This window comes from Meleagris gallopavo, chromosome 1, assembly GCF_905368555.1.
Source record: "Meleagris gallopavo chromosome 1, MGAL_WU_HG_1.1, whole genome shotgun sequence".
Lineage (NCBI taxonomy): Eukaryota > Metazoa > Chordata > Aves > Galliformes > Phasianidae > Meleagris > Meleagris gallopavo.
This window is the reverse complement of record NC_139404.1, coordinates 13936031-13961454: the sequence shown is the minus strand read 5'-3', so window position 1 is coordinate 13961454 and position 25424 is coordinate 13936031. Positions and strand designations below refer to the sequence as shown.

The following is a 25424-nucleotide window of genomic DNA, read 5'->3' as shown; positions in this document are numbered from 1 at the left end:
GTTTGCCCTACCTGACTTCCAAGTGAAGCAAGAAATAAGGTAGGCAATCTGCAGCAGTCATACATGCCCGCATTGCACAAGTTTCTTACCATGAATGCGAGGCAGTCTGAAATTACACTGGTTTTTGTAGACATGTTCTGTCAGGAGAGCAGAACCAGCAGGAGATGGAACCATGTCAAGAGCTCTGGACTATGCTGCAGTTTCCTCCCACCCACATGTCTCCTGACTCTGTGGCTCTGTGGCTGGGAGATGACGTGGAAAAAGAACATTTCTCACTGGTCTTAAGGAACCTGTGATCTTCAAAAGCAAATCTTACCAGTAAAGACCAAGGCAAAGTGGATGTTGTGTGTCTTGACTTTGGTAAAGCTCAGTACACGGTCTCCTAAAATATTCTTATAGAAAGAAGCTTGAAGTAAGGGCTAGACAAACATCCAGTGAAGTGTTCTGCACTGAGCAGAACTCTGCCAGCAGGGTGAGGGAGGTGATCCTTCTCCTGTGCTTGGCAGTGGGTTGTTGTGTCTCATTCTGGACTCCCCAGTACATGACATGCATGGACATTTTGGAGTGAGTCCAGCAGATGACCACACAGATGATGGACTGGAGGATTAACATGTGAGGAGAGATTGAGAGAGCTGGGAGGACTGTTCATCCTGGAGAAGTCTTTGGAGAACCTTACTAGTGTCTGCAAATGCCTGATGTGGGGAGTGAAGAAGGCAGAGGCATTCTTCTCAGTGGTGCACTGTGACAGGAAAAGAGGAAATGGGCACAAACTGAAGTACGGGAAATTACACAAAAGAAAACGCTTTTTTACAATGAAGATAGAACAACAGAGCAAGTTGTCCAGAGAGAGTGGGAAGTCCAGACTGGGAGCAGCCCTGAGCATCCCACTGCAGCTGACCCTGTTCTGGACAGGGGAGCTGAACTAGATATCTCCAGAGGTGCCCTGAAACACACTACTTACATGAATACACAGACATTATGGTTGTGGTGCTCAGGGTACAATTTCATCTGCTATCCCTGTTCAGGAGGCTCCACGGTGCCAGAGCGGTAATGCACCAAATGCTCAAAGATGTCAAAGCATTTTTATTTGCTTTGGACTGATGCAAGGATATTGGTATATTCAAATGGTTTCACATATCAATAGAAACAAAACAAAACAAAGAAGTTCTTTATACTTTTATCAAGCTCTCTTGCAATTGTTGAGATAAGGTGGACTACATCCAGAGAAACTGTGAGTTTTATTTTATTAGTGATAAAATCTAAGTTGCTGTTGGAAATGTCAGGGGGATTTAAGAGGCTTAACAAGGAGACTCCTGAATTCCTCAGGAGATCTGTGAATGTGGAATAAAGATCTGTCAGAGCTAGGGAGCACCTGGCACATTACCAGCAGTCAGCTCACTAGCCTTTGGAGAACGAAAATCACTTTTTGGTTCAACTTCCCTTGGTAGCCTGCCAACCTCCTGCTTGCTCACAAAATCAACTGCTTCTAGAAAATATATTCTGAGAACTAAGCCACGAGATTCAAAACATAGCTTAATAAGTAAGCAGCAGGTACATGGGAAATTATATTGTAGCATCTCTTCCAGTGGCAGAGGTGGTTCATCTCCATGATGGAGCTATGCCCTAAGTTCTGCTTAGTAGCGCTACTACCTTGCAGCCATAAAGTCCTCATTAAGCAGTCTGACTTCTTCCCTTCTGAAAAGCAATTGGCAGGCAGAGACGCAGAGGGGTGGTGTGGAGCAAGGGACTGAGGGGAGAAAAGCCAAATTAGGGCAGCAGGTGGATAAGAAGCTGGCAAAAAGGCCTGGAGCTGTGCAATCCCACCTGTTTTCCAGGAGCCACTGCCCAGGGGGATTCCTGGAAATTGCTGGTGCCTTTGTAAAAGAAGAGGAGGATTTCCCCAGTCTGACAGAGGGCCATATGCTGCTGGGTTTCGTGTTTGTGCCCAAAAGCAATGGGGAAACTGAGTGCCCACCCTTCCTCATCATTTCCCTAAAAATACTCTGTGTGGTTGAATCATTCGGTGAGATTAACCTCACTGTGACCGTAGGCATTTCTATTCACATGGCTGAAGACTGCCAAAGATATTTTAATAAATATGTTATTTTAAAGATATAAAGATGTATTAATAAATATAAAATCTCCACGTACAGCAGCAATTAGTACGAACTAAAGAGAAGGAGGATAAAATGTAACTAGGAATACTGATCTATAATCACAGTGACCATGAAGCTTCCTCTTTCTCCTTCAAAAACCCACAGATTTACATTTATTCTATTAGTGTCCATGCGTGCTACTGGAGAAGCACTACCATGCTCACAGCTGCCAAAACCATGCCCAAAGCCAGCCAGAGACCATGCAGCACTCACCCTAGGGGATGAAAGAAGACAGGGATGGAAAGGCAGAAAGAAGTATATTTCCATACACGTTGTTTGCTCTGAAGCATTAAATATTTTGCCATTGCCTTGACCATTTGCAGAGTGTTCTCTATTAAATATTCATCATTTGCTATCCCATTAATCACAGTAAGTGAATCAGTAAATAGCTGTGATGAATGTAAGTGTCAGCAAACACTGATAATTTCTTTCTAAACAAAATTCTGTCTCCAGAGGAGACAAACCAAAAAAAAAAAAAAAAAAAGTGTGCTCACAGATCTCAGCACGATACGTGCAAGAACCCAGGACTTGGCTGGTTCTCCCACATTTGGGAATTCTGGTGATTTGTGATGCTTCACTTTTTTAATTTCAAGTAGCAATGTGAGTTTGCTTGTTTTGCAGTGCTGAGAGTATTGGCAGTGTCATTTCTCTTGAATAGCCCTTTTGCCCGAAATGCAGCTCGTGTTCCTGTCAGGATGACAAATAACGCACTTCATATCCCCCTGGAGCTTGGAAAATCTGAGATGAGATTGGCAGTGCAATATAAAAAGATATACTCTCAAAAGAGAGGCAGCAGAGGCAAAAACACTTGGCCTGAGTGGAAATAAACACTGGCACTTCCAGCCGCAAACAGTCCTCTGATTTCAAGCAGTATTTCAATGTGAAATGGCTTTCCCTCATCACATTTGTACAGCACCTAGAACAATTGCATCCTCATCTTGACTGTGGGTTCCTAGCATTGCAGTAAGGCAGACACTGAGCTTCTAAAGAAATACACAACCACATGTATTCTTGCATGAGACATCCACTGCTGTCAACAGTGCATGCCCTCGGCCAAAATTAAATCCAGGTGTAGACCTTTGTACAGCATTGTCTTCAGATATCAAAAAATAATGCTGTGTCCAGGAAGAAAAAAAAAAAAAAAAAAAAAAAACAACAAAAAAACCCACAACACAGCAAACTTAGTTTCATTTAAGAAGATAAAAGACGCAGGTGGTCTGCCATTTGCTGTGGGTACATAAAGGGAGTATTACAGAAATATTGAAGGAGAAATGGACAGATCTGGCAGATGGCATCATGTTCAGGGTTAGCCAAATCCCCTCTCACGCACAAGAGCCCATATGGCCAAGCAGAAACGCTATCCGCCACAAACCCTGTGCATGCTTTTGTAGCATTTCTGTGCTGGGAGTGTCATGTCACCTTACAATCTTGCTGTGATAAAACAAAACAATGTATTTTGGCAAAGTGTGTTCATTCTCAGGACCTCCTCAGCTCTCAAACTCTCCCCCCCCACTCCCTGAGGAGCTCGTATGAGCACTAATCATGGCTCCCACACATGATAGAAGATGGTTTTGAAAGCCATGTTCATAACAAGAGGAAACCCCCCACCCCGACAGATTTCTGTCCATGCAGAAAATCAGCAATGTATCTCTGAGAAGCTAGGAGAGATGGGTCTAACAGGACACAGCTGCCAAAGGGACCCAGAAAGCATGAGTTGTGCCAACAGCTCAACATTTCTCCTCGGTCCTGACACCAGTGATGGCTCTGGTGGTTATTAGCTTGTGGGATGTCAAAAAAGAAATCCAGTCGAAGGCTGAAGCACATCCAATGCATTCTCACCACTTGTCTCACAAATGATATCACAGGACATACAAAGTGTCCTGTTGTCATACTTGTCTCCTGCTTTCTGCTTTTTTGCACTCAGCCTGGCTTGCCATATTCTCTGCAAACTTGCAGGTAGGCAGGGAATTTCTAACTGGGGCCACTGCTCAGGTATGGTGATCTTCCAATGCCATGTCCCATGCTAGTACGTGCTCTGGCCACGATTAGCTCAATAGTATATTGAGCTCTCTCTCAATAGAGATAAGGCACAGAGGAATTTTAGTGATGGACCTCACACTGTTTGGGAAGTAAGGATCACTTGATGATCCTTATGGGTCCCTTCCAACCTGAGATATTCTATGATTTTATAAAACATGCCAAGGCAACAGATCCAGAGAATATATTTTTATTTCTTATCATAAATGTAGCCTCAACATTAGGAAAGTCTACCCTCATCAAGTTTGCTGATGATACTAAGATGGAAGGAGTGGCTGTAACAGCAGAAGGCCGTGCTGCCATTCAGCAAGACCTGAACAGGCTGGAGAGCTGGGCAGAGAAGAAGCTGAGAGGCTTGACAAGAGAAAGTATAGAGTCCTGCACCTGAGGAGGAATAACTGCATGAATCAGTACAGCTTAGAGGATGACCTAGTTGAGAGGACATCTGCAGAGAAGGACCTGGTGGACAACAGGTTGTCCATGACCCTGGAGTGTGCCCTTGAGGCCAAGAAGGCCAATGATATCCTGGGGTGCATTAAAATGAGCATGGACAGCAGGCTGAGGGAGGTGATCTTCCTCCTCTACTCTGCCCTGGTGAGGCCACATCTGGAGTACTGTGTGCTTCCCCGACAAAACAAAACAAAACAAAACAAACCAGAGATATTCTAGAAGGAGTCCAAAGGAGGGCAACAAAGATGATTAAGGGCCTGGGGCATCTCCCATGCACAGAAGGGCTGAGAGACCTGGAGCTGTTCAGCTTGGAGTAGAGAAGGTGGAGAAAGGATCTCATCATTGTTTATATACATCTAAACTGAAGGAGTCAAGCTGATGAAGGCACTCTTTTCAGTGGTAAGCAACAGTAAAAGGAGGGGTGGTGAGCAGAAACTGGAATATGGAAAGTTCCATATTAACACAATGAAGAACTTCTTCACAGTCAGAGTGATAGAGCGCCGGAACATGTTGTGGAGTCAGTCTCTCTCTATGGAGATATTCAAGAACCCCCTGGATGCCTACCTGTGTGATCTATTGTAGGGAAACTGCTTTAGCAAGGAGGTAGTATACTTAATGATCTCTAGAGGTCCCCTTGAACCCCTACAATTCTGTGCTTCTGTGAAAGCCTTCACTATGACCATGCTTTCTTTGCTTTGGTGCAGGAAACGCACAACAGTTTCTTCAGTGAATTGCAGTGGATATAGTGTGACATTAATTTGTAGATTAGGAGTAACAATATTATAGGATTAAGTCAAGGGAATCTAATCCATTTCCCCAAACCATTCTAGTAACTGTTCTATCTCCAGGTTCCACATTCAGGATATTTTTGCTTTGGAATAAACACCTTCCATGCCCAGCAGGAGAATGGTGCATCTCTGTAATTCTAGGTAATGACTTTGGCTCACATAATCAAGGGAAATTTGGATTAGATGTCAGGGAGAATATTTTCACTGAGAAAGTGGTGAGGTGCTGGAATAGGCTGCCCAGAGACGCTGTGGATGCCCTATTCTTGGAGGTGTTCAAAGCTCTGGGCAACCTGATCTAGTGCCTGAGTTAGTGGTTGGCAACGCTTCCCGTGGTGGGGGGTTGGAACTAGACAATCTTTGACGTCCCTTTCAACCCAAGCCATTCTATGATTCCACGATTCTATGATCAGTCAAACCATCAGTGCTGCTCACCTTGGGTTTTGCATCTGTTCCCTCCTTGCGCTCAGTCCCAGGGATCAGCCTGCCAGGTTCTGGCAGATCCCGACAGATCCTGACTGCCAGCCTTGTCAGGATTAAGTTTGACTTTAGGGTATAGGTCATTGAAACAGGAAAGTGCTGAATGGAAAGTTCATGAAGTCTCTGAGACAGCAGGCTGTAAAAGGGCACCTACAAGGAGGTGGAATAGAAGCCAGCTGGGTTCCTGCTGGCCTGCTGAGCTCATCATAGGGTGTCTGGAATAGCAGGAGGCACTTAGAACCCCGCTGTGGCTACGCTGTATGCCTAGGCTTTAAGAGGAATTCCAGTGCGGAAATGGGATTCCATTAGATAGAGTTGACTTTTATTTTTCCCCCACATTTCACCTGGGGGCAAATATTAATTCTCACTTAAAAGTTATCTGTCTACATGTAAATAGTACTGGAAATCTAATATTGGAGCACAGATGGTAAAATCCCTGTTTATATAATATTTGTTCAGCAACAATAAGTTTATCTTTGCCTCTCTGAGCATACATAGCCTGCTCTGTCTGAACAGCACTGCAAAGCTGGAAATATGTTTCCCTCCCCCAAAGATGCCTTTCTCCATGCTCCTTTAGGAACACACAGTGGCCTCACCCTCTCAGCACTTCTTTACATAGGATGCTGTGAGGGGTGTGGAGGCCCATGGCCATGGGTTTTGGTCAGCACTGCCAGACAGAAGAGCACGTGGGGAAGGAGGATGTCAGCTCACAGCCCGCTGTGGCCTTGCTGATGGGAGGAGCTGCCTTAACTGGCAGATTGCATATTGGGGAGAATAAGGAAGCAAGCCTGGGGCCTGCTCTTGTTCAAGGCAGTGTGTTGAAAAGAGATTCCTCTATTTGACAGCTGGCACCACACACTGGCACCTGATAAAAAGCCATGGAATGCCACAGAGCCAGCACAGTGCCTGGCAGCTCCCTCCCAGCCCTCCATGTGCTGCTGCCATCGGGGCAGGCCAGCCCATGCTGGGCCCCATGTTCCTTGGGGCTGCTGACCACAAGCTCAAGTCCCAGCAGAACACTGCCACCACCACTTCTGGGCCACTGCAGCACGGATTGGCCCAGGTCCCTATTTGATTGTAAGCCTGAGAAAGGGAGAGGATACTGCTGTATTTGAAAACATTGAGGAATTGGTTTCTTCCATGCCATTCCATTGTTCCAGCTCTAGTTTTATTACAGGAGCTTGTCACCCCTCAGCATGGACAACCCTGTAATGAAACAGAATCCTTTGTTTGCTTGGGTCCCTGGGCCCCACTGGGCTGCCTGAAATGCTTTTTCCTGCAGTAAGCTCTGAGGTTGTTCCATTTCATCCCATTTCCTCGGGGAGTTTTTCCTGCATAAAAAGGCTGTAGCTCTTCTCCCTGTCAGGTCCTTAAGATATATTGTAATCGTATTTCATGGGGATGTAAAGAGGCTGGCAGCACTACATTCAGATGGAGCCATTCATCACAAGAGGTTAGCAAGGATGAATATAATTTAGTAACATGACAAAATTTGTATTCTGTTTTTGCTGGAACCCCAAAGCTGTGGGCAAGAACACTTGAGGACTGGGATCCAGGCCTTGTCACTATTGCGTCACAGTGGGCACAGTCCTCGGGGCACTGCTGAAGAGAAGGACTGACACACAACGCGAGTCTGACAGTTCTGGGAGTTGCCATTGCTTTATGAAACTTCTGCATCTATTTTATTTTCTGTTGGTCAAGAAAGCTCTGAGTGGAGACCAGATGGTACTAATTTGCTCAGGGTTATTGCTGGTCAAAATTAAACAGTGCTGTGCTCCATTCCCACAGACAGACATTAAACTGGAGATGATTATCATTTATTCATTGGTATTTCAGGGTTGCCCAGCTGGGAGGGCAGCCTCCATCAGCTGGATGGTATTCAGAATACACACAGGCAGAGTTACAGTTCTTCCTCCCAAGAAACCTAAATCTGAAGTGAAATGTAGCATGCCATGATCTCAGGCTCTTATCAAATAACTTCCCTCTTACTATTTCAAAACCCATTTCTCAGCACTATGGCTTCCCCCTTTTCCTCCTCAACTTGAGAACCAGTCTCAATGTCATATTATAGCAACTGCTAATTGGAATGACTGAGAAGACATGCTTCAAGGAAATGCTTGGGCTGCTTCAGCTTTGCTGCAAGGGTTGCTGATAGTGATTGCTTTTCTTTTCCAAATCAAAACACAACAGAAATAGCCTGTGGATAGTATCTTGGAGGTTTAGCCCTGGGGCAGTTTTTTCTTCTTACTGAGAAAAAGAGAGATTGTATGACTGCAGAGTTTGTAACAGAAACATTTCCCTGGAGCAATTCTTGACAAATTCACTGGCTTTCTCCAAGTCTATAATTAAACAGTGGTGCTGAACACTGCAGTCTAGCAGATCTCAGAGGACCATAGCAGCTGTGTGTCCCACATGGCAGGTCTAGGACACGTGGCACAATTCCCGGGGATGGGGGAAAACAGCGCTTCAGAAAGACTAAGTGTCTCTGAGGACCTGGAGAGCAGAGGAAACAGAGCCACAATTCCATGTGCCTTTACAGAATAAATCAGCCCAGTATAATCCCAGGAGATTCAGTAGAGGCCACTATGTTTCCTCTGTTAGCCCAAATTGCTGTGATAACATACCTGTTGTGCTCCGGTGCATGATGATATGCAGGCAGTGAAACCTATTGATAGCAAATACCAAAATGAAGAAAAGTTTAAGGATAATGATATGGATGTCATAGCAGTTTTCACCCAATTAACTCATTACAAGCTGGTATTTGGACAAATATGTGAGGCCAGTGATCCTCTTAAAATGGTTGAGAAAAGTCATAGGTTTGAATCAATAAAAGATTCTTCAGGACAATATCACATTTTTTTCCTGGGAAGTTTAAGATCCAGAATTGATTTGAGTAAAGGCTTTCAGTCAGTAATCCAAAAACAGAGACACTCAAATTCTGAAGGCTAGGAGTATCTTGGTGTGGTAGGAGCTGTCAGATTTCTAAGTACGAATCTCAAGTCTGTCCCATAGCTATAACTGTGGTGTAGCTGGGTATCAGGGCTGTGCCTCTGCACACACACTGCACCTGTCATCAGTTCCCTTGTGGTTCAGGAATTCTCCAATTTGTCATCAGAAGAGATTGGGGCTGGTCTGTGGCAACAGTCTGCTCTGAAAGCAGGTCCGAACTCCCTCCCATCATGGTAATTAAGTGCTTGGTACACAGGAGCTCTCTGCATGGGAATTTTGGTCTGTTCTAGAGATTATCCCAGGTAGCTCCTCTGTTTGCATCTCCCCTGAACGCCTCAATATGTGTGTGTTGATTGATGAACATCTGGGGCGGAGCGTCCTTGAGTTTTTCACACCATTCTGCTGCAGAGAAGATCAAACTGTACATAGATAAGAGATTTGCAAATAGTCGGTACAAACTGTTATTGCAGAAGCAGAAATAGTCGTGTAGGACAGTGTTTTGTATGCAGTTAAGGTAATTAAAACACACTTTGTATATAGCTGTCACAGACAAAATGGTTTGGAGTCAGGAAATTGCCAGGCCACACAAATTTCTGATCACTGAGGGAAAGAAGAACACAATTAGATAAACACACAAACCTCTATCCTCCTCCCTTCCCAGTCTCATCTTCCCTTATTTTGCTACAGACAGAACTCTCCAGGTGCAGGTGGCACAGGCAATTGGAGCAGTGTGTGTAATACTGTTCTGCTGCCTCGTGCATAATGGTCTGTGACTCCTGACACTTAGCATCACGGGTCCTACCACACGACACTGGCTTCAACTGCCCTGTCCCTGAATGTCCTTGCTCAGGAGCAAGTCTCTCACAGGACACAGTCCTTCAGGGTTGTCCCTTTTGCACAGTGAGTCATCCATGGACATGCCATTGGGTGGAGTTTCCCCTCTCCAGACCCAGTGGCTGCCAGTTTCATTCTCACATGTGTTTATATAGGGGGATCCAGTGCTTCACGGGATGGGATTTTGATACACGATGGCAAGTTTTGGTGCACAGGGTGTTTTCTCAGCATGTTTTGATTTCCTTCACAGCCAGCTGGAAGCATTTTCTGCATGGGGCAAGTCATGACCTCACGCCATGCAGCCATCACTGCACACTGCTGCTATGACAGCTTGCAACGTCTGCCCACAGCAGATAACAACGGTGGAGCACGCACTGTCACACAGCACATGGGGTGTGCTGCAACCAGCAGTTCACAGGAGCCTTGCACTGGGGAGTCCTGCTGACACCGGACAGTGGCCAACAGTTCTGAGAGAAATGGTCCCGTGTGGGAGAGTACCTTATGGTAAGATCAAGGAAAATAGATTTTTCTTTTAAACAAACACTCCGCATTGAGTGTCTCTGGGAAATAGTTATTAAAATACCATCACGGCACTCCCTTTTAAAGATGCACAGCTCAGTATCTCCCCAACGGCTTGAGCATCAGGGTTAACTCTACTTATCAGCAGTTGGTTCACATACATTGGAAACTGTAGTAACCATTGCAGATGTAGAGCCAAACATTATCAGGGCTGATTTTTTTGGTTTTGCTGCCAAGTGAAGGCAGACTGTAAAGTGGCTGTGTCCATCCCTCAGAAAGCACTGGGAAGGGGGAAACCTGGCAGCTGGGTGTTGTTGAGTAGTGTTACTACATTAGGATGAGCTCCAGCCCTAAAACTGTGCTCTGTGAGTGTGTGTGTAAGCGGGAATCTGCTGAGATTGCAGAGGAGAAGTCAGAGCCGTGCCTGCAGCCAGCCTGCACGCAGCTCCATCCTCTGTGTGCTTTAAATAGAAATCTGGGACCACTGAGGCTTGCATAAAGTGTCTCAGACAATTATTCTGTGCTCTCATACTCTGAGCTGGGAAAACAGGCTCCAGAGCATCACGTAAGAGCTGTGCAGACCAGCTCCAGTTGTGCCCATTTTGGGAAGGGATTAAGAGAGGTTTAAGGGCATGGGGAGAGCCTGCAGAACTGCTGCATTTGGGTGAACAGCATCCTCCTTGCTGCTGAGGACTTACTCAGTGTTTTCATTCCGGATTGCTTTTTGCACCAATGCTGCGATACCTGAAGATGCAACGATAATTCAATAATTTCGAAAACCTCTGTGATCTAAATAATGTCTGACAGATGTATTTATACTTATCTAAACTTATAAAGAATTATGTCGACTCTGGTAGTGGTTATAAATCCCTCCATGCCCTCTGATATTACAGTCTATGATTAGTGCACCATGAAATCTAAAGATTCATTTCAGAATATGCTTTTAAATGCAGAAATCCATGGCAGCCTCTCAGGGAATGCTGTTTTCAGTGTCCGGGCTCTTAATTTTAATGCTCATCCCTAATCCTACTTCCAGTAAACCAGAAGAGGAAATAAAATTGTACTGTTACACAAGTGCAAAGGCAGTTAATTCTGCCGTCAGCAGATGTGGTGGCTAAAGATCCCCTTAACCACAGACACGTGATGTCTGAGTGACAGACCTCTGGATAGAATACATACCAATGTGAAAGTGAAACATTAGCAAAGATTTCATATAAAATTGAAGTAATGTAGTGTGTGAGGGGGGTCTGAGTCACAGATGCATTATACTGCAGTATTAGATGTTGCAAACTGTGAACACAACCCTGTTAGCAGAAGGAATTCTTTCTGCTTCCCACCAGGCAAATAAAACACACCCAACCTCTTGTTAACCTGCAGCAAGCTGCATGTGTTGACTATTACAGCAATAGTTTCTCCACTGAATTCCTATGTATAATTTCTCTCAGGAACAGATAGGCCAATACATAGCTTTGTATATGAATGTCACTATTTTGGGACAATTGCAAACTTCTACAGTCAAACCACAAGATTTCTCAGAGGGACTCACAAGTGACTGATGTTTACCCTGGGGTAATTACAGTCCCTCCATATGTACCTTTCATCTGTCAGATACAGTAAACTGAGACACAGTCTGCCAAATTATAAATTCCTATTTTCTCAGATTCCTTCAAAGATGCTCAAACTTTAACAGTTCTTCTCAGACACCAGATATTTTTCCACATCCAGGAGAATGGAGATTCCTTGAGGATATGTGAAAGTGACATGTGAAAGAAGGTGACACGTTTTCATCTTGCAGGTTCTTTAGCACATAATAAAAGCTGGAGTAAATTCAACTGTTTTGGGGGGATTGTATAAAGGCTCATCTGATTCAGAATTCCTATGCAAATGTTAACAGGTAAAATGACATAAGGACATTTTAAAAACAGGACATCTTCCTCACTCCATCTGCACTTCTTTCATGTTTTTCTCTAAATTTCTTTTTGGATTAAACTTCCCAATCACATTTTCATTGCACATTATATATGGAAAAATCTGGAAACTGGAGGGTTGTTTGATTTCATTGTACACATACGGGCTATGCTGAAGTCACCTTGAGTGACTGTATTCTTTCTGAAGGCCATAGAAACTGCAAAGGGCAGTACGTTTCTTCAACTTATGAAAGGCTACAGCTGTCTATTTAATTCGACTGACATGGTATTTTTTTTGGAGTCAGCTGAGGTAAGAAGCTGTGAGCTGCCTGCCATGCCATGGCTTCAAGGTACTGGAATCTCCACACCCACACGACAGGCTAAGAACTTTAAAGGCTGCATATGTTAGAAAGGAACATTGAAAACTGTGCAGTGGAGACCTTATATTTAATGCCAACAAAGCATAATTCTATTTAAGAATTGGAATGTCTAATTTATGTAGATATTTCTCTGTTCACTACCTGCTGAGATTCGCAAACAGCTTGGTTGTACCTCTGTTAGCAGGTGTGTGCTGGAAAAGACCTGGCTTAGATTTTGCTTGTTGCATAACGTCACCACTACAGTAATGTGGAGTTCAAAGGAGGTTTCAGGCAATGTCAGATGTCTCAGTGTTACAGAAAACAATTCACTCTTGGTATATGTGCAGAATATGTTTACTCTATGTTCTGGATTAAGCTTTTGGACCAAAACTGCTGCTGTCAAATTGCTGTGTGTCACTTGGCAGCTCGTGTGGGGCTGAGGACTGGCATTTTGGTCAGAAGCACTTTCCAGATCAGACATGTCTCCATTGCACAGGGGCTTAAGAGCCCTCCTATAAGCATCACACCAAAATGGCTTGTGTCCTTCTAATACACACCATAAAATTCATCCACCTGCTGCACATGAGTCTTATCATAGTCTCAAGTGGCATATGGTCTAGAAGTTAAGATGGAGTCTCTATGGAAGAAGTAACACAGAATCATAAAATTGCTCAGTCCAACCACAAGCTAACCATACTATCCTAACTAACAATCCTCCACTAAATCATGTCCCTGAGCACCACATCCAAATGGTTTTTAAACACATCCATGGATAGTGACTCAACCACCTCCCAGGGAGCCTATTCCAGTGCTTAACAATCCTTTCTGTAAAGGCAACATATTCAGAACAAAAAGTGAGACTGTAACATTTCACATGATTAAGGTGAGAAAGTGGTTGAAACTTTCTTCTAACAAATCCTGAAAAGAAAGAAGAAAAAACTACTTTGTGATGTGATTATGTGATCATCTGTGGCACTACTTGACTGTAGTGACAATGAAAATATCAGGGTTAGAGATCCTAAGGGCAAATAGGACAGTGAAGCTCCTGGGTTTTAGCAAACCCAGAGCAAACTTTAGCTTTATCAACTATCAGGTGGGATCCCATGAGAAATAGTTCAGAAGTAGCTCAGGAAATCCGCCAAATAGAAGTGCAATACACAGTATGTCAAGTAGCTCTACCAGGAGACTGGATAGAGTAAATAAGAAACTTGTGACTGAGCCCTAGAATAATCAAACAGCATATAGGAGGGGGAAGCAGGAATAGACAACAAATGAGGAATTTAGAAATATTGCCTAGGCACAAAGCAATGGGGTTAGTAAAACCATACTTCAAGTAGAGCTGAAACTTGCCAGGGATGTGAAGCACAACAAGAAGAGCTTCTACTGTTTCACTGGTACTGGAAAACTGAACAAGAAAAACATAGAACTGATGCTGAATGGGGTAGAATATTCAGTGAGAGTGGGCACAGATTAAGCTGCATTATGTAGTGCCTCATTTGTCTCAGCCTTCACATACAAGGTCTTTTGGGCATCTTGACTGAAAGGCAGAGTTCAGGGAGAAAAACTATCAGCAATAGATAGTTTTCAAGTCCATGGGAGCAGACAGGCCACATTCAGTAGTGATGAAAGAACTTGACAACAGTGCAGTGAAGCCACTATGTCATTTTTGAAATGTTGAGTAGATTGAGGAAGATCTCAAATAAGTAAAGAGGTAAATGTTTCACCCAGTTTCAAAAAAGTCATGACCAGCTTTGCTACAAGTCATGGATCAAGGCTTCTTGAAGCACATTTCTGGATACATTAAGGAGACAGTGATTTGGAGCAGCCAGCATGGATTTTATAAAGGGAAAATCATGCCTAATCAGTCTTCTATGATAAAATGACTGGATTTGTGGTGAGGGGAGAGTAGTGGATGCAACTCACTTTCACTGTAGCAAGATTTTTGATATGCTGTCAACTTCATACCGAACTGACAGGTAAGCAGAGGGAAACAGTCAGTATACTCATGGGCATGGCAGCCATTCAGAGGGACCTGAGCAGCCTGGAGGGATGGACCAGTGGGAATCTTCTAGAATTCCACAAGGACACACGTAAAGACGTGTATCTGCAACAGAAGAACCCCCTGCAATTATACAGGATGGACACAGATTAGATGGAGAGCAACTTTGCTGAAAAAAAGTCTGAAAGTCTTGACAGACAGCAAGCTGAATATAACCAAATGTGTGGCCTAGCAGCAAAGGCTGATAGCCTGGGGTGTATGAATAGGAGTAGTGCAAGTAGATTGAGCCAAGTGATCATCTCCATTGGCATTCATTGGATTGCATCTGAAAGACTGCATTTGCTGTCAGACACAAGAGAGATGATGATCAACTGGAGTAAGATCAGTGGAGGTTCAGAAAGGGGCTGCAGCCGATGCCCCATGAAGAGGTGCTGAGCTTCTGTAGCTTGTATAAAAAAAGACCAAGTGATTCATGACAGAAGACCAAAAGATCATTGGCTTAAACAGAAACAAGAGAACTTCAGACTGTATATTTAACCAGGAAAATATTCAAGCAATAGAATAGCATCCAAAGAAATGGTAGAGTTTCCATCTTTGGGTGATTTCAACACTCAACTGGATGAACAACATGGTCTGATCTCAGAGGTCACTCTGAGACCTCCTAATGTCTCTTTCAGCCTGAATTATTCTAGAATTTTACACATTTCATGGAGTTCTCATTGCTATCAGAGCTTGTTTCTGTGCCCCATTCTCAGTGGGCCTGGATGTGACACACCTTGGACTCCGTGTTCAAGTAGGGACTGGGAGAGGAAGTTCTAATGGCTTTTAATGGAAGACATTTCTAATGTAAACCAGCTTCAGGTTGTCTTACAGTTGTATATGTATCCTGGAGCTGGTATATGTGAAAAAGTAAGAAGCCCTGTTATTACCAGAAAGTACCTCTTTCTTCCAACCTTTCCTCCTTCTTCTACTGTACCACTGGAAAATGGTTCTGCTGATGACTGCTTGTGGTGGGAATACTAGAGGGGCCTGACCACAGGTAGACATTTTCCAAAGTAAGTGGAAGATGGAGAAGGGAACACTGTAGTCCAGGAAGTTCTGGGGAAGGAAAGGGGAGGGAGACAAAGAGCTGCACTGATCTTTCCCATGTAAGGTGAATAAATGTAGCTGAATAAACACTTTGACAGTAATGTCTTGACATCAGATCAATGTCAGGAAATGAAAGAGGATGCTGTTCAGGGAATCTTTATCTCTTAATATTGCAATCACAGTGTACATAACCAACACAACTGTTGCAACATGCTTTAAACCAGAGTAACTAATGTGATGTAACTAACTTCTGTGCAGAAGTCCTCTCCAGCTGATGTCAAACAGGGGAAACTCCCAGTTAACAAACCCGGACATTCTACTGTCTGTAGGTGGTCTACAGAAGCAAAATGACTGGGACAGCTTTAAAAAATGCTTGCATTCATAGTCCATTCCCCTCATGCCCCCTTCTCCCTTCTCTTAGGATTAAAGCAAGAGCACAAAGCAAAGCAATGTTAGGTTTCTGGGTACTCAAGAACCATAGCACAATGACTGAAGATGATGGTGAGAAAGGAAGGGAAAAGTTTCCCAATTCCACTGAGTGGACTTCACAAAGATCACTGTTCTGGATATTGGATGGGAATGATAAGCCAGTGCTTCAGGTTTTCTTTACCATAACAGACATTATATGAAGGCCAAACTACAAGAAGCATCATGATGAACTCTCAGTCAAAGCTTCCATCTTGATCATCTTCAGCAACCATAGACTTACTGTCCAAAATCTTGAACCAATGTACTGCTAGTAAGCATCCACTTCTATCACTACTTCTGGACAATTGTCTTGGCAGTAAAACCTCATCCCTTATTCCAGCCTAGCTTGTCATGAAGAATATAATTTTTAGACTCCATATCTTCTTTCACTAGGAGGATAAAGTCTTTGACATTTCCCTTTGCTTGGGAAAAGTCTAGGAGAAAAAAACAAAATCCTAAATTTAAAATGGATAAAGATAAGGAATAGCCAAGAAGGATGAATAGAAAAACAAGCAACTAACAAAAGCAGAAGGAATAACAGCAAACAGAAACAAAACGTAGTGCCTTTCGCCATGGATCCAGGCAGCAAGCTGTTGAGTGGACGGCTTTCATGAGCTACATTAAAGGTCACAAAGTAGCACAAGCAAAGTGAAGTCAGGGTGAGATACACAGTGAAAAAAGCACAATAAAAAATGGTTACTCTGCTACATGACTGCATGGAATAGAAAATGAGGGCTAAACAATTAAATGCAAGAACCTGTTCTGAACCTAGAGCCTGAGACCAAATCTTTGCCCCTCAAAATCTCAATGAACATTTAAAAATACTTAGAAAACTATGCTTTAGTTTTCCAATTTGTTAAGTTAAAATAATATTACGTACTTGGTATATTTTACAGGCTTCATTTCGCCAGTGTTCAAAGGACTCTAAGATCTTAAAAGGGTAGGCTGATACTGAAGTACAAAATGTATTCTTTTTTACTGCCATCTTATTGATCAAAATCTCTTATACATTTGAAAGTACTCTCTCCCTGAATTACAGTGGCTTTTCAAAAATGCATAGCAGTGCCTCATAACTTGTGAATAATAACCTGAAGACCCATATTCCAATTAATATGTAGAGACAGGAAATTTATTCAGAACACTGAATTAATATTCTTGTTTTTAAAAAATCTGTAAGATTCTTTAAGATAATAAACCCACAAATAATTCAGAGTATATTTTTTTTCCAAAATCTCTTAATACTTCTGATTTGGCTGCATCAAGAGACAGAAAAAATGTTAAGCTTCAGTTCTTGCAGATGCAACCTATTAAAGAAATTTGTGTTGTAAGTAAAAAACTGTTTACCAAGGAATGTGAGTGCAATCAAATTTCCATTAAAAATGTTTTCCAACACCTAACTGCATTGATGATATTAACTAACCTTACAACAATTTCTTCATGGTGATATAGTGATGTGGACTCTTAATTTCATTTTATTATTAAAGGCTACATGATAATTACAAAATCAATGTGTGACACTTGGGTAAAGTAAAAATGCAGCCCTCTGAACATAGAACAATAGTCCATAGAACAACCTACTTTTGCCTTTTTTTGAATCAGAGTTCACATCCAATAATCCATTTTACTTAAACCATAAGAGAGGAAAATTTAAACTTAAACTTGCCCAATTCTGTAATCATCACACCAGTTTCACGTAGCAGTACTGACTTCAGTATGTTTATGCCTCATTTATATCAGTGTAACAGAGAAAGAAACAGGCTGCAAGTATTTTAGTTTTATTTTTCTTAGCCTTCCCTATTCACTGCGATAAGTTGAATGTAATTAATATGTATGGAAGGAGTAAAAGTTTATGTTCCAGCAGTGCCTTTAAAAAACAGAGTACCTGTACTTGCTTGATTGCCAGTAAGTATCAGGTAGAGCTGTAGAAGATTAAAGCACTAACATCCTGCTGCTTCTGTGACAACAGCTAGGAGTTGCTCAGAAAATGTTGAGTGAACTTCATGTTCCCTAGTTGCCTATAATCAAGAGCATTAAAGCTATGCAGGAATTCACTACAATTTTCTAGATAGACCAGATGGACATCAGAAATTTTATAGAAGATAAAATACAACATAATCTTTTATTCATGAATAATTCACAGTAGTATTCAAAGAAATATCGGAATTCCTGGCTCCTTATGAAGAATTTAGAGACTTTAAAATCTTTCTCAACAAGTATACAGAAATATCTATCTGGAGAAAGATCAGTACATTGCTTGTATAGACTGATTCATCCATCTTAAGCCCTTCTCCTGAATCAGAATCATTCTTACTTACTTTAACATAAAATACAACAATCAGAGGAAACAGTGACTACAGTGAGTGGTTAAAGATATTTACATTTGTTTGTTGTGTTCTTCTAGAGAACTCTGCACTTGCCCACTACACTCACTGCTCTGATGGGTGCTCCAGTCAGCTCATTTGGCTCATCAAGACAGTAATCAATTACTTTCATGAAAAAGTTACTGCCTATGCACAGTAAAAGTGGAATGGCCGATTCAAGTCCCACATGGTAGCCATCTTCCTCCCTTGTTAGCATAACATTTAATGCTTTCACAATCTCTGCTTTTGTGATAACAGAAACCACTATTTATTGTGCTCCCAGCAGCTTTTACTGTAACCTGTGCAAGGAGGCTAGGGCAGGTCCTATGAGCTAACAGTTCAACAGAGAGCTCTCAGAATGCCTCCAGCTGCCAACCAGCCTTGGGTCTACTCACCAGCTGTGTGGTCACTGTCCCTCCACACTATATTAGCAGAGCAACTGGTTAGGAGTTTTCTGATTTGAATAGACAAGAGTTTCTTATTAAAAGAAAAGTTCAAATAAGGCCTCTTCTTGCTTACTAGCAACCTGTTTGTGAAAAAAGAGCAAGCTTGGACATCCAGGAATCCCAAAGATATGGATGACCCAACTACTATGTACAGATTTTTCATCGCACAGAATTTTCCCACAAGGCAGACACATTTTTTCACCATCTCTGCTCACTTTTTTCGTGTATCTACAATTATGTTATGCCTGTACGATAGAAAATTACAACCATCCTCATGTTACATGGAAGAAATAGACAGCAGGCTTGCCAGCTGGTAAAGAGGACTCTAAACAATACACCAGGGAACAGTGATAATAGTTTGCAATTAAGTAAGGGAGGTCAGGTTGGTAAGTAATGGGACAAGGTAATAGGAGAAAGAGAGCCCTTGGGAAAGATGAAATAGATATAAAGAAGCAATCTCAAATGCCCATACGCAAACATGCAGCCAGACAAACAAACTGAAGCAACAAGACTCCACATCTATGACATCGCTTGAATCACTGAAACATTATGAGATCAGTCATACCAGCAGAATTCTGGGATGTTTGGATGGCTGAATGGATGGACAGACAAAGGCTGTCAAAAGAAATATTAAAGCATTGCCCAGGAACTCATGGATGATTTCAGGAAAGCCAAAGTTGAAACTTGGTGGGGGGCATCAGTGACAATAAGAGCTTTTACTGCTACACTAGCATTAACAGAATACAGAAATATGGGCCTGCTGCTGAATGGGATTGGTAGGCACAGATAAGGCTAAAATACTCAAGGCTTCCTTTGCCTCAGTCATCACCAGAAAAGTCTCTCAGGCCACTGTGTCTATAGGCAGGAGCAAAGGAGAAGAGCCTTCCCCATGGAAGAAGATTGAGGCAAGTATTTCTTGAGAAACCTTGTCTCATCCGATGTGATCAGATCCCACACACTCTGTGAGGTGAGGCTAAGATTGCTTAGCCTGGAGAAGGCTTTAGGGAGCACCCAATAGCAGCTTTCCAGTGCATACAAGGACATTGTAACAGGAAGAAAAATCACTAGAAGGATGATGAAACATTGGAACATTGGCTGAGAGAGATTAGGGAGCCTTGGTCCTTGGAAAATTTTCAAGATTTGATGTGACAAAGCCCTGAAAACCTGGCCCAAATTCCACATCGACCCACTTTGAGTAGAAGACCAGGATAGAGATCTTCCAAGGTCCCTTCCAGCCAGGATGGTTTTATGAATTACCACAGAGAGTTTAAAGTGAGTTGTCTGATACCCATCAGAATGCGGAGGGAAAAGTAGTGGGTTCAGTTATTTGCCAAGACTTCAGTTTATCTTTTCCCTTCCTGATGCATGTCTTCTACAAGCACATCAAAGTCATACAATGTTTTTACAAAATACATGTGCACTTTTGCATCCAGGAACACTCCCTAATTCCCAAGTCTGAATCCAGAACCATACCACATCCTGACTGTATCTAGAGCTCTCATGTCACACTTGTGAGACTGGAAATTTGCAGTTCTCCTTGCCCTGACCCCACCTTGCACATCGCAAAAAACAATCCCAGGTACGCCTCTTGGAAAGCCGATCTGATACAATAGATGCTAAACTGGACAGTCAGCAGCTTAAACACCCATGTACCTACCACAGTGTGAATTTAAATCAAGATACAATTCCTGTATTGCTTTCCTGATTTAATGGAACTCCTGAGAACTTCCCCAGAGCTATGACTCACAGGACTCATATGACTATGGGGAAGATTACTGCAGCAATGTTCACATAAACAAGGACCAATGACCATTTCTTCTACATACATATTCTCACTATTGTCTTCTGGATCATTTATTTTCCATCTTTAATTTCACTTCTACTTTTTTCATTGTTCCAGGCCAGACAATTTACCCTTACTATCTTCTAAACATTTCCCTTTGAGAGGAATATTTTTGACTCTTTAGTATTTCAGCAACAAGAAGAACATTATTTATTGAGCTACACACTCAGGTATTTCCTTATTCCCTCCAATTCCTAGGGCATTTTCATTCTCTTTGTAAAAGAGACCTTTGGGATTAACAACTGTATAATATCTTTCAATTAATTGTAGTATATATCTTAAAAGTCCTGTAAATGTAAACCTTTTAATTTGAATCAACTTGTTCTTATCAAATGGAAGATCCTTGTGACAGTATCAGGTTTTTTTTTTTTTAATGGGTATAATAAATTAGCACTAATAATTATAAGGTGAGTGATACAGAAATAAATGCTCTTAATAGGAATATGGATTAATTCCCACTACTATGATCAGGTTATAAAAGAGAGAAAACAGTACTATGTAGACCATAGAAGGAGTAATCTGCAGAGAAAAAAATGATCAGATACCATCTGCCTACCCAGCAAAAAGAAACTACTTCTAGAAGCAGGAAAATGCATATCTGAGATAGAGAAAATGAATGAGAAACTGAAAACATACAGAAGGGACTGATTCAGCATAGCAAAATTAACAGTAGCTATGGAAAGGTCCATGTTTCATTTGAAACTGAAGTTTGTCATAAAGCCAAGTATTTACCTCACTAAGTAAGGAATTACTTAAACACACACTAGGAATTACTCAAAACATTTGTGGAATGATTATTACTTGCTGCCCAATCAGCTAAAGGCCTGGCTTTTTAATTTTGTGCTAAAGATTATCACATTTCATGAGTAAGAAGTAATGTTGCCAGAGAGCTGATTATTGCTTCATCTCAGGCAATACCTTCAGTGCTGATTTGAGACACAGATCCTATCTCCAAAATCAGCAATCTAAAGTCTCCCTCCAGTTTCCACTCTCTTTGGGATCTCAGGATCTAATCTATAGAGAAATAAATATAAAAGACACCTTGCTAATGATCCCAGAGGAAGGAGTAGCTGTAAACAAGTGGGGATTTCAGGGGTGTGTTTTAATTATTTGGTTCATTTCTTGAGAGCAGTGAGGAAGAAATGAGACCATAGGCAGGAACTGAGGTCCGGGAGCCTGGCAAACCGGGATGGGAAGAGATGCTGGCAAGAAAATGCTGTGTGCAGGGGGCTGTGCTGTGATTCAGTTCAGTTCAGCAGTTTATCAGATTGACAAACTCCCCACATGTTGCCAAAGTGAAAGAGAAAAGCCAGACCCTACAGGTACTTGTTGGGTAGGTGCAATCCAAATAAAACAGCTCAAACTGGGATCTCATGTTGATTCCCAATGCAGTACAAGCTATCACATAGCACGGCTGCCACCTCTTCCTACAGGGCTCAGGCAGCTTTTCCTCCTGTTCCACTGTTCAGCATTTCTTGTAGCTCCTCATAATTCTAGGTAATGGGTTTTTTATTGTATATGCATCAATCTGATCTGTATCGATCAGAAACGGGTGCACAAACTTCATCCCTGTCTCCTCCTGTCATACGGTAGACTCTCATCTCCAGTTTTCATTTCATGTTTCATCACAAAGTACTAAATTGAAATTACAAAACAGATGAATCAAGTAGAATTTGATTTATAAAAAGACAAAATCCAAACATAGCATTCATAGAAAGAACCATGCAGCTGTATATAACATAGCAGGTGAGTATGTTTGACTCAAAGGCTTTCTTAGTGCCCATCAGTTTGCTGCTGTGCATGCTCACAGCTGCCCCAGTACCTCCGCCCATCAGCATCTGCACACAACATCCCTCACTTTCATCCATAGAGGATTTCTAGGCCACGCTTCACACACACTAATGGGATTAAGCTCTTCACAAAGCACTGCTGCAATCTATTCCTGCATGGAGAGCTTTCTGCTCTCACTGCCCGCTGTATAACTGGCAGCCCTGCAGAATGAGGCATCCCCAGCACGTGCCCTCCAGCACATCCCCGACCAGTTGGCTCAGACAGCGCAGGCTGCCTGTCCGCCTGCCCCAGGTCGTCTGCTGGACAGAGAATTTATGATGGATTGGGGTTGAAAGAGAGCAGAAAAACCTGTGTCTAATCTATATTGTAAAGACAGTGGGCAGATTGCAGGGAGCCCTGTTCCTGTGCCAGTGACGGCATTTTCCATAAACCAGCCAGTGCAGAACTTGCAAAGCTCAGTGCCCTGTGCCAATGCAAATATTGTGCAAGACCACTGTTAGAAAAATAACTTTTTGGCAGAGATCATTCCTGTCTGGGACAGCAAAAAGAAAGATTTCCAGCTCCACAAAGGAGTGCATACACTTGTGTGCTGCTTCATCACCTCTGCAATTATTCACCACACATGCTGATTTTAATCCTGCTCAAGTCAGTAAAACTGCTGACACTCTAAATTTAAGTACACAAAGTAGTTTTTGCTGGATTTTGGCTAATATTCTAAATTCATCGCTTTTCATTCCTTGTTATCTTAAGAATCAACAAAATGCAAACTCAAACATCAATTTCCATGAGAAATTGCCTGGTTTTGAAGGTGCTGCCCTTGCCAATTCCCATCTCTTTATTTTTTTCCATCTCTGCACAGGAGAAACACAACCCATGGCACAGCCCAGCAGCAGTTTGAATGCACCAGCACTGAGTAGCAGAAATGATGCTGCATCTGTCTGCAGGGTTTGCTCACCTCGAGCTAGGATGACTTAGCAGAACAGCCCTGCATCCCTGCAGCACCTCAGCTCCAGTCATAAACAACCTTGCTGACTGCCTGAAAGAGCCTTGATTTGTCCCACGGTCAAACCCTAAGCCTGTGGTGAGCTGTTACAGAAATGGGCATCACTTGGGGCTCAGCCCTGATCCCTCTGCAATCTAAGCATTCACACTCCTTGGGAACAGCAGGAGCAAGATCTTTCCCTGATAAATCCCCTAGTTCTCACTGAGAAAGTGTGCAAAGGAAAAAATAACAAATTTTTAAAAAACTTGTAGTGCACCAAATGTGATTTTTTTTTGACAGAAAGCTGTCTGTTCAGTACTGCTTGCCCTCTATACCACTCTTCCAGAGAGCAACAATTAATTATTCATTCTTTTCTCCCTTTAAAGAAACAGTAGGCAAGAAGCTGAGCTTATCGAAGTCAGCGGCAGCTCAGGGTTCTCATGGGAGAAGCAGTGCTTGCTGCGGATCACGCCTAACAGAGCACGCCTGAGCGTGTTAGCACAGCACCAGCTCAGGGCTGAAGTTCATGCGAGGAGATTGGTTGAGGTCATCAGCTAAGGAGCCACGAGTGTAACGGCGGGACTGGAGCACATGGCTAAGTGGCAGGGCTGGCTGCTGTGTTTTACAAATGCACTGATTTTTCTTGTTTTGCTTCCGGAGTTTCCCTGCAAAGCTAGCGCAAATGCTACAGAAACTAGGCGGTCACTAAATATGTCTAATCTTCCATGTTGCCAACACAGCAACAGTGGAAAATGGGGGGAATCAGTGTTTTTAGGGGACTCCTGGTTTTTCTTGTTCTTGCTAAGTGTGTAGAAAGAAAACAAAGGTAGGCATAGCCTTCACCTTTCTAGAATGAGCATGGAGACCCAGACCATTAGTAAGGCTCTCCAAGCCTGACAGCTGGCACTTGGTCCTCAGACGTAAGTGTGGTGGCGCGGTTGAACTTCACAAATTTTGGTAACGCAATGGTGCTGTGGATATTGTTAACTATGTGTTTTTACCAGGACACACAACTGTACATCTAACTCCCTTTGAAAATCATCCTTTCAAATATACAATAGAAAAGCAATCTGTTTTGTTTGAGGTCTCTTATTCCTCCACCCACGCAAAGCTCACTGGACACTGGACACTGGAGTCACTGTTATTATAGGAGTGCAGAGGCTCTGGATTGAATCAGTCCTCGGCAACTTAGGGGATAAACAAACACAGAACTGAAGTGGTCTCAGCTCCAGAGGACTCACTTTCTATTGTTTTACTCCAGAGCAATGAGAAGTGATTAAATTACAAACTTCATTCTAGAAAAATGGCTGTAAAATCTTCATGCTATGCCATAACATCAAAAATTCTCAGCCAAACACTGCTGGAGAAACTATTTAGAAGTACTTCTGTATCCTGGAATATATTTACTGGAAATAGTTCACTCTTCTTCCTGTAAAAGCCAGATGCATTAATTAACATGAACTCTATTTGCCCAAGCTGAGCCTCAGGGCACAGTAATGAAGCAGAGAAAATTTGGTTTGAGAGGCAAAGAAAACACTCTCTACTTACTCAATTTAAAAGAAAAGAAAACCCAGCTGCTCAGATGTCTGTGGAACTTGATGTGTGGGCACAGGTGATCCAATTTAATGTTCACATCAGCTACTCACTTTCACTGCATGCCACAGTCCACAGCCATCCCTTAATCGGCCGTGGAGGGTTATTTCAGTTGCACACTGTGCCATGGACTCAGCTCAGAGGTTACTCACACAAAGTTTATTGGCTCACGTGCTGCACTGCACAAACAAAGCTAAGCAGTGTTAGTTCAGATCTAGAAGCAGTTTACTCATTTTTATGTTATCTGGAACATAATAATATAGAATAAACTCTACTGACCCAAGCTAGTGCTGTTCACTGTACATCTGGACCTCAGGAAGACTCAGAAGTGTGGCACAGGCACCTTTACTCATGGAACCCCATTAAACCCAGCAAGC

General features: G+C 42.5%; 1 long non-coding RNA gene across 3 annotated transcripts in view; it reads left to right on the top strand.

Annotated features, from left to right (window-relative positions):
• Positions 1-24599, top strand: part of LOC109370767 (uncharacterized) — a 59376-nt gene extending 34777 nt beyond the window's left edge. The window contains exons 4-5 of one of the 3 annotated variants that reach the window (XR_014881381.1): positions 9942-10195; positions 23332-24599. This is a non-coding gene — a long non-coding RNA (uncharacterized LOC109370767). Of the gene's footprint in view, positions 1-9941; positions 10196-11870; positions 12176-23331 lie in introns of those variants that run through there. The other 2 variants (XR_014881382.1, XR_014881383.1) reach the window with 2 other exon arrangements.
• Positions 24600-25424: the final 825 nt, after the last annotated feature.